Here is a 9092-nt window from a genome sequence, read left to right on the forward strand (position 1 = left end):
TAATATCAAGCCGGGTTTCTATGAATAGATGGGAGAATCACGTAAAAGTCATAATAATCCGCCTTAAGATTCATTCTTCTTTGTCGGTTAAAAGCAAAGCATGAGCTATTAGATGCCCAAAACAAAAGCCAAATATCTCAGATTGATTGACATTTTAATATGTTGTTTGCTCAAAATTTTCTCAACAACCAAGCAGTGACAATCCCTGCATGCTTAACCAAGATTTTAACAAATGAGAAACAACTGTGGAGAAAGAAAAAAGAAAAGTAGTACTCACCAGAATCACAAGCACAGAGCAACGTTTGACAAAATGCAAACCCCTACCGTTTTATTAAAGCACACAAACTTCGCAGTAATTACTGCTATATAATTTGTTTGCTATGGCAGCCTAGCACGGCAGTTTATTTGGTCCCGGCGGGGCTCGAACCCGCGACCTTCGGCTCATAAGACCAACGCTCTAACCAACTGAGCTACGGGACCAGACAAACGATTTCCCTGATAAAAGATATTAAAACAGCCTGAGTAGCTCACTCCTCGCAGGGTGGATGCCGACAGGTAAGTGGATCGTTTGTTGTATATAGGCATTAGATAGGAGATGATTATTCGTTGTTGTATAGTTTTCAATAAACAAAAAAAGAAAAAAATTTCAAACCAAAAATCACTTTTATTTGTAAAAGCTGTAATAAATGGACACTCATTCTTTCAATTTATATTGTAAAAAATTAAACAGTGAAAATGTTGCAAAACAAAAAACGCTTTTAGCGGTAAATCCGTCACAAAGTCCATAGAAATATAATCCCATTTCTACTTCGGGATGTAAAGTGGCTGTAATTGGCTCGCCGACCTCTAATGTTTAGCTTTTACCTGCTGGCACGTCAAACACGGCTATACAAACTCAGCAATCTCTCTCTTCATACCACTCCACCAAAAATACTCTTATAAATCTCTATACATTTTTGTGCTACTCAGATAAACTGTGTATAAGGATCTGTGTGTATTGAATCAGCAAATATATTTTCAGAATACAATGAAACCTAAAATATAATCTGATATCAGTTTGAGTTATATACAAACGAAAACTAATTACAAACACCCTTAGAAAAATTTGAAAACATTCTTAGAATTCTATTTCTGCAAAAAATAGAATCCATGATTGAAAAAAATATAGTTTGTGAAAGCCTTATGAGAGAAAGAGAAAGAGAGAATGAATGAATTTTCTATATTATTCTTGGAGTGAATTCTGTCTTTAAATAGACAGAATTATACCTTTTTTGAAAGATTACATTTGTTCATTCGCGAAGCAGATTTTTGAAATCGCACTAAGCATCGACCAAGGCTCAAGTCGACATATTATGGAAAACCAATTATTTCTTCATGTTTAGAACGCCTAGTCACACTTTCAAGGACTGATCTCACAATGCTGTAAGCGTGCAAAGTGTTAGTGCTTGTGCACCAACTAAATTGTGCCACCAGCGCCCTATGTACAACCCATGCCACACGCGCGCGGAGTGTGCTTTTCCTAGGGTGCACTGGAGTATACACTAGCACTATCTCTTAACTAATTTTAAGAAATTATTTTACTTTATCATTTATTAATGACTTTTCTTTTTTCATTCTTTCCAATGTGGGACAAACCCACATAACATTAAATATATTTTAGAAAATATTTCAACATACAACTTTAACTTTCAATATAGTGTCCTAATCACTACTTAATTATTTTTTCTTTCGTTGAAAGGAATAACAATTTTTGTCATTTTTCTATTCTAGAAATCCATGATGCAGTTTAAATACAAATAATAATAAAATAAATTTACATTAATAATTAAAGACATAGTTGAGTTTTACTTAATTATATATATATATATATATATATATATATATATATATATAATGAGGATAAGATGCTAGCTATGACAAGTAAAGCCGTCAAGTGTCAAGGGTAAGGGGGAAGGTCGATCCATATGAAGACCAAAAATAGGGGGGCAAGGGTGAGCGAGAATAACACTTAAGGAAAATAATGCAATAGTACTAGACAAGGTTATAAAGTTTTATAAATTAAATTCACATGAAACCAATAGCCCTTCAGATTAAAGATTAATTTTGCGTTTCAAAGCATGAATTTTAGATCTTAAATTAAATTTAGACAAATTTTAATATAATTTTATATTACGTTTTATTCAAATCTAATACAAATCCAAATCTAAGGTTTCTCCATAGGATAAGGGTATTTATGTATGAAAAACTATAAAAGTAAGGGGTAAGAGGGATTTTTTAGGACTATAATAGACTCTCAAAAATACTATAATTATGATAATATATATTTAATTTTTGATTCTTACTTTAGCATTGGAGAAGATCCTTAGAGACTACTGAAGGTCTTCTAAGCTCTTTCATTGTTTTTTTCGGTTGGAAGTGATTGAGCACCATTGATAGTGAATGTTGATTACTTAATATTTTTATTTTTTCAATTTTCCTATTTGTTTATAGCAGCCAATGTGATATATATATATATGCACTATATGTGTATGTGTGTATCATTAGGTTTTGCATCTACTCAGAATTTCATGAATTGCCTGGAAAGTGGACTTTAGTCATAGTCCTCCCTATATGATATCCATCGCTTATTTTTATTTTATTAAAATTGAGAAGGTAACGCCTCAAACATAACTGCTATGAGGATATTCATGTTTATAGAAATGTCTACAGTTATTAACGTTACAACAAAATAATAATTTACAATTACAACTGTTAACGTTATAATAGAAAAATAAATTTACAATTCAATATTCAAAAAACTATTATACAAGTGGAGAGTCCTCTTAATTGTCTCCAGATTTTCCTCTAACGGATTCTCCTTTAATACCCCCCTCAAAGTTGGTGTGGTGGAATATGGAAACACGCACAACTTGGCACGATCCAATAGATATTGTAGTTTAGCAGCCCCTTTAGTGAAAACATCTGCTAACTATAGTTAAGAGGGGACAAATGCCAAACTGAGAACTCGTTGAGCAACAAGCTCCCTAACAAAATAGTAGTCGATGTCGATGTGCTTAGAGTGAGATTTGGTGATAGGATTTGATGCTATAAATATGACACTGTTATTGTCACATAGCAGTTTTGGAGGAGAGGAGAGTTTAATATGTAGTTCATGTAATAGTTGAAGTGTCTAGGAGAGTTCGACAACTACAAATGCAAGAGCTTGGTATTCTGCCTTAGTGCTCGAATGTGCAGCAGTGATTTGCTTCTTTTAACACCACGAAAATAAATTTCGACCAAGATAATTAGAAAAACCTATAGTAGACTGTTGAGTACTAGGGCAACTCGCCCAATTGGCATCAGAGTAACCAACCAGAGTTGAACAAAGACCCCGTGATAGCTGAAGACCATAGTGATATGTGCCTTTAACGTATCATAAAATACGCTTCAACGCATCAAAGTGATCAATAGTAAAAGCATGCATATATTGACAGATAGAATTAACACTGTAACACAAATCTGGACGTGTGAGAGTCAAATATTGCAAGGCTCCAGCCAAAGAGTGAAATTGTGTTGCATTGGAATATGCTGTACCAGTTTTTGAAAGATGAGAACCGACCACAAAGGGTGTGGAAATTGGTTTGCAATCCACCATTTCAGCGTGAGTCAAAAGATCTAGAGCACATTTTGCACGACTTAGAAAAAAGCCTTTGTCATTGTGAATAACCTCAGCACCAAGAAAATAGTGGAGATCACCTAGATCTTTCATAGAAAATTATATGGCAACTCGGTTAATAATAGTACGAAGCATGGTTGGACTGTTGCCAGTAATAACCATTGCCAACATATAAAAGGAGATAAATAACACCATGTTGACCATGATAGACAAAAAGAGATGAATCTGCACAGCACACAAGAAAACCAAGACCAAGCAAAAAAGTGTTGAAACACTAAAACCAAGCCCTTATAGCCTATTTAAGGCCATAGAGGGCACTTTGCAAACGAAAAACATGATTTGATAATTGTGGATCAACATAATGTGGAGGTTGTTCCATATAGACTTCCTCTAAAAGAAAGCCATGTAGAAACACCTTTTTTTACGTCAAGCTAATGAAGGCGCCAACCATGCATGGTGGCAAGAGATAAGATAATCCGAACAGTAGTGGGGTGAACAATGGGACTAAAAGTCTCCTCAAAATCGATGCCATACTGCTGAGAAAATCCTTGTGCAAGAATGCGAGTTTTGTGACTCTCGATAGTTCCATTTGCTCGACGTTTTGTTTTGAATATCCACCGACAGCCTATGACATTATGATCAGAAGGATGAGGTACCAAGTGCCAAGTGTTATTTTTCTTAGGTGTGGTAATTTCATCATCCATTGCAAAGAGCCATTCTAGATGTTTTATAGATGACTTAAATCCGCGAGGCTCTTTAATGGAAAAATGTACTTGAAACCATTGAGGAGCCGACAAAGCAATTAACGAATGAATAGTGCGAGGCTTAAGAATACCGTCCTTTGCATGAGTAATCATTGGGTGTGTAGAGGAAGTCGGTTGGGAGGTTGAAGGAGGTGTTGGAGATATGAATTCCAATGCCATCGCGGGTGAGGGTAGCTGAGAAGAGGTAGCAAATGTGGAAGACGTTGCTACTGTTGAAGGTAGTACAAGTGGTAGCAAATTATATTGTTGTTGTTATCTGCACAAGGAGCACAAAAAATGGGAACCTTCCGATGGGTGGAAGTCACATTTATAGAAGATTTATTTTCACATGGCAAAGAGTTTCCAAGAGGATCAATAAAAATGATGTAATCTATAGAAACCCAAGTTGGTAAACTTGATGTAACATAAGGGAAATGATCATAAAAAATTACACATGACGAGAGACATATACTCTGTTATCTGTTAGTGTTTTTATCAAACACTGAAAACCTTTATGGAGAGGACTATAGCCTAAGAAAACACAAGAAATTGAATGAGGAGACAATTTATGAGGCATATAGTCAAGCAAAGAAGGAAAGCAATGGCAACCAAAAGTGCAAAGTAATGAGTAAGAAGGAGTTTTACTATATAAAATCGCATAAGGGGTTTTCCCTGCAAGAATCGGTAATGGTAGGTGATTGATGAGATAACAAGCTGTGAAAAAAGACTCCACCCAAAGATGTAATGGAACATTAGAATGAAACATAAGGGTGAGACCATTTTCAGTGATATGACAATATTTTCTCTCAGCAATACTGTTTTGATTGGGGGTGTAAGGACAAGCAATATGTTGAACTATACCACACTCATGAAGAAAAGAGGTAAAATAGTTATTGGTAAACTCCGTGACACCATCACATTGGAAGGATTTAATGTTTTTGTCAAATTGAATAGTGACATACGTATAAAAACGGACAAATATATCAAAGAAATCCGACTTAAGCTTTAAAGGAAAAATCCAACTAAAGCAAGAAAAGTCATCAATAAATACACAATAATATCTAGATCCGGATAGAGAAGTGATGGGTGAAGGGCCCCGTAAATCGCAATGTATTCTTTCAAATAATGAGGAGCAACGTTGATCTAAATTGGAAAAAGGTAAACGACGATTTTTTCCCAATTGGCAACCAAAATAAGGTGTAGAATCAAACTTACTTTTATTAGAAATGGTAAAATCCCCTTGCTTATTCAAAAAAGAAACAATGCGAGAAGAAGGATGTCCCAATCGGGCATGCCAAATACTAGATGTAGCACGAGAAGTACATAAAGAAAAAGTAGATAAAAAATTTGCATGGGCATGGTCAAGAATGTAGAGCCCTTTCTCACATTGGCCAACTTCCACTACCACTCTTATTAATTGCTAGATCCTATATAGTAAAGCCAGAAGAAGAAAAGGTTACTCAGTAGTAGTTCTCATGAGTAAGCTTACTTATAGACAAAAAGGTTTTTAGTAATGCTAGGAACACAGAGAACATCAGATAATGATAATGATTTTGGAGCAACAATGGATGAGATGGAGCCAATTCGAGAGATAGGCAATGAGTTACCGTTACCAACAAACACTCGATGATTACCATTGTAAGAAACATAATTATCAAGAGACACAACATCATTTTTCATATGCGAATTTGCTCATGTATTTGCGTACCATTCGGAATCAGTGGGATTACAAAGAGAGGTGGCAGAGAAAGCTTCAATTAAGCCACCAACCTTGGCCTTTTCTTAATAGTTTTCCAAGTTTATAACATTTTTTGGCAGTGTGATTTTCTTTACCGCATCACTGGCAAGCAACAATAGACCGTTTAGTGTAATTGGTTGAACCTTGTGTAGAATTTTCTTGCTTGCCGCGACAAGTAGAGATGGCATAAGAATGGTGTTGTGCAATGAAAGCCGACTACTGAGAGGAATCACTAGGAATGGACCGAGAGAAAAGCTCACGACTCAAAGCTCTAGGAACCAAATTGACGAAGGAAGGTAGTGGCATATGAGAAAACATAGAAGTCAAAAAAATTTTAAAATATGATCCAAGGCCATGAAGAAACTAATGTACCTTATTAGTGTCATCGACCGATTTTCCAATAGCACTAAGTTGATCACAAAGAGAGTGAAAAGAACGAGCATATTCAGCCACACTGCTAGAGCCATGCTGCATTAATTGAAGTTTGTATTTCAATTGAATTTCTCTTGTCTTGGAGCTGTGAGAAAATGATGCTTCGAGAGTCAACCTAGCATCATGAGCAATCGAGAAACTAACAACCTCAGCTATACATTCCTCTGTAAGAGAAGCGTAAATGAGGCTGAGCAACATCTTGTTTTGCGTACGCCGTTTCTTGTAAGATGGATTAGGAACTTGATTGGAACCCTCTCGAACCAGGGTTGTGGGTGCAGGTGAAGATCTATCCAAGAAGCTTATAAGATCTTGACTTTCAAGCAATAAAACAAATTGGCTACGCCATAAGAGGTAATTGGTAGAAGTAAGTTTGATGGTCACCCTATGAACAATTGTATTGAAAAGAAGTTGATTGGAGCTTGAATTGGCCATGAAAAAAAAAAATTAAGGTATTAACCAAAAGTGCTCTGATACCATGAGAAGGTAACACCTCAAGCATAACTGTTGTGAGGATATTCATATTTATAGAAATATTTATAGCTATTAATGCAGAGACTCGAAAAAATGATAATAATAAAAATAATATGAAAAAAGGGAAATTTGGTTTGGCCCAAGACCAAACCGTCGACGGTTTGGGTGAGTCTCAGTAAAATCGTTGATGGTTTTGAGTGTGCATCGTATAGTGAGGCCAAACCGTCGACAATTTTAGCAAGTTCAGGAAAACTGTCAACGATTTCGATTTACCGAGGCTTAGTAAAAGTGAAATAGTAGAAAATGGTTCAGTTAAAAAGAGAAACCGTATTATATATAAAGGGTTTAAGCTCATTTAGTTTGGAAATAAATACTCTCTTTCTCTTTCTCTCTCTCTCTCTCTCTCTCTCTTTCCCCTCTCTCCTAGGGCTACAAAAATACTCTCTCTCTCTCTCTTCTCAATTTCTCTTAAATCTTTTGCCAAATTGACGATCGGACATCATCATGGGGTCCTAACTTTGATCCTCGTCATTTTAATCGGAGTAGATTTGTGGTTTGGGGATCCTAGGTACCACTCCAAAGTTAAGGTAAGAAAAATGATTTATGCCTGTCATTTTAGAATTTAACCGGTTAACGGGAGCATGAGAGCCTAGGGATGTTAGCATAGTAATTATTACGAAATTTAGCTGATTAAACTAAAAAGATTTGATTATAGGATTTTGTACTCTGAATGCCATAGGTGTCGGTTTAAGGATCCTTGCAAGCACTTTCTCAGTAAATAGGTAAGGGGAACATGTTATGTCAGACATTTTCCGAAATTCAACTAATTAAAGTTAAGCATATGTTTACAGAAATATTATATATATATATATATATATATATATATATATATATTTATGAATATTCAAGCATGTGAAAATGGAAATTCGGTATTATTATATGTATGCTATTAAGAAAAACCTGGTAGTTGAATTTTAGAAAAACCCTAGAGATAATGATATTTATTTCAACAAAATTTATATTTTTCTGAGTAGTTATAATGTTATAATTTTTTAGTAAAAAATTGTGTGGCATGAGGATGATTTTTATGACTTGACTAAATATGGTGATTTTTCTAGATATGATATGACGACTATATTGCCAGTTATGATATGATGGCTATATTTCCAAGTTATGATATGACGTTTTATACTGAGACAGGAAATGATGGTTTCTTACCGAGATGTGATTTGACTAGTTTTATACTGATTTATGAAAATGATTTTATGATACTGTTTGTTGTGAAAATTGCAATATAAGTTTGGCAGGATATGAGAAGGCCGTTATATTGTTTTTATAAAATATTATGGAAATTGCAATATAACGTTGGCAGGTTATAAGGAGGTCGTTATATTGTTCATTATATATATACCAATATAATGTTGGTAGGATATGATGAGTTCATTATATTGTTATTATATAATACTATGTAAATTTGCAATATATATGAATTAAGAACCCTAGTGGACCAATTATGTATAGAGGACGGTACCGTAGCTATAGTGAAATGGCAGAGAGTGCAACCACACTGGTCTAATATAATAGTGTTGGTGGTAGACAGTCGATTTGGCTTGCGGAGTGTTATGGACTGCCCTTGAAGTCCGGACCAGGCTACGGTAGGCAAATCGTACTATATACGTATGTTGAAGTTGACTTAGCCTGGTGGTAGGCCAGCCATGGTTAATTCCAGCTTTTGGGCCACACAACTTGTCATAGGGAGGGGGGAGCATGAGGTTAGCCAGATAACCTTACAAGGGTGGTTATTTATGGATATATATATATATGTTGATTTATTTACATAGAGAAATTTATTGAATTGGAGCATGTTTTGGGAAAAAATATGTGTTTTGAAATATATATATATATATATATATATATATCTCTGTGTGTGTGCGTGTGTATGTGTGTATTTGCGTGAGTACAATTATATATATTTTTCTCAGTTGAAGTTAAGATTAAATGGATGTGTTTTGATATACTAAAACTCATGTTGCCACACACTGATAATAACTTA

At 35.0% G+C, this 9092-nt stretch overlaps 1 non-coding gene across 1 annotated transcript; it reads right to left on the reverse strand.

The window, feature by feature from the left end:
• Nucleotides 1–406: 406 nt before the first annotated feature.
• TRNAI-UAU (transfer RNA isoleucine (anticodon UAU)) lies at nucleotides 407–480 on the reverse strand. Its single transcript has one exon. It is a non-coding gene; the product is annotated as a tRNA-Ile (tRNA).
• Nucleotides 481–9092: the final 8612 nt, after the last annotated feature.

This window comes from Malania oleifera, chromosome 8, assembly GCF_029873635.1.
Source record: "Malania oleifera isolate guangnan ecotype guangnan chromosome 8, ASM2987363v1, whole genome shotgun sequence".
NCBI lineage: Eukaryota > Viridiplantae > Streptophyta > Magnoliopsida > Santalales > Ximeniaceae > Malania > Malania oleifera.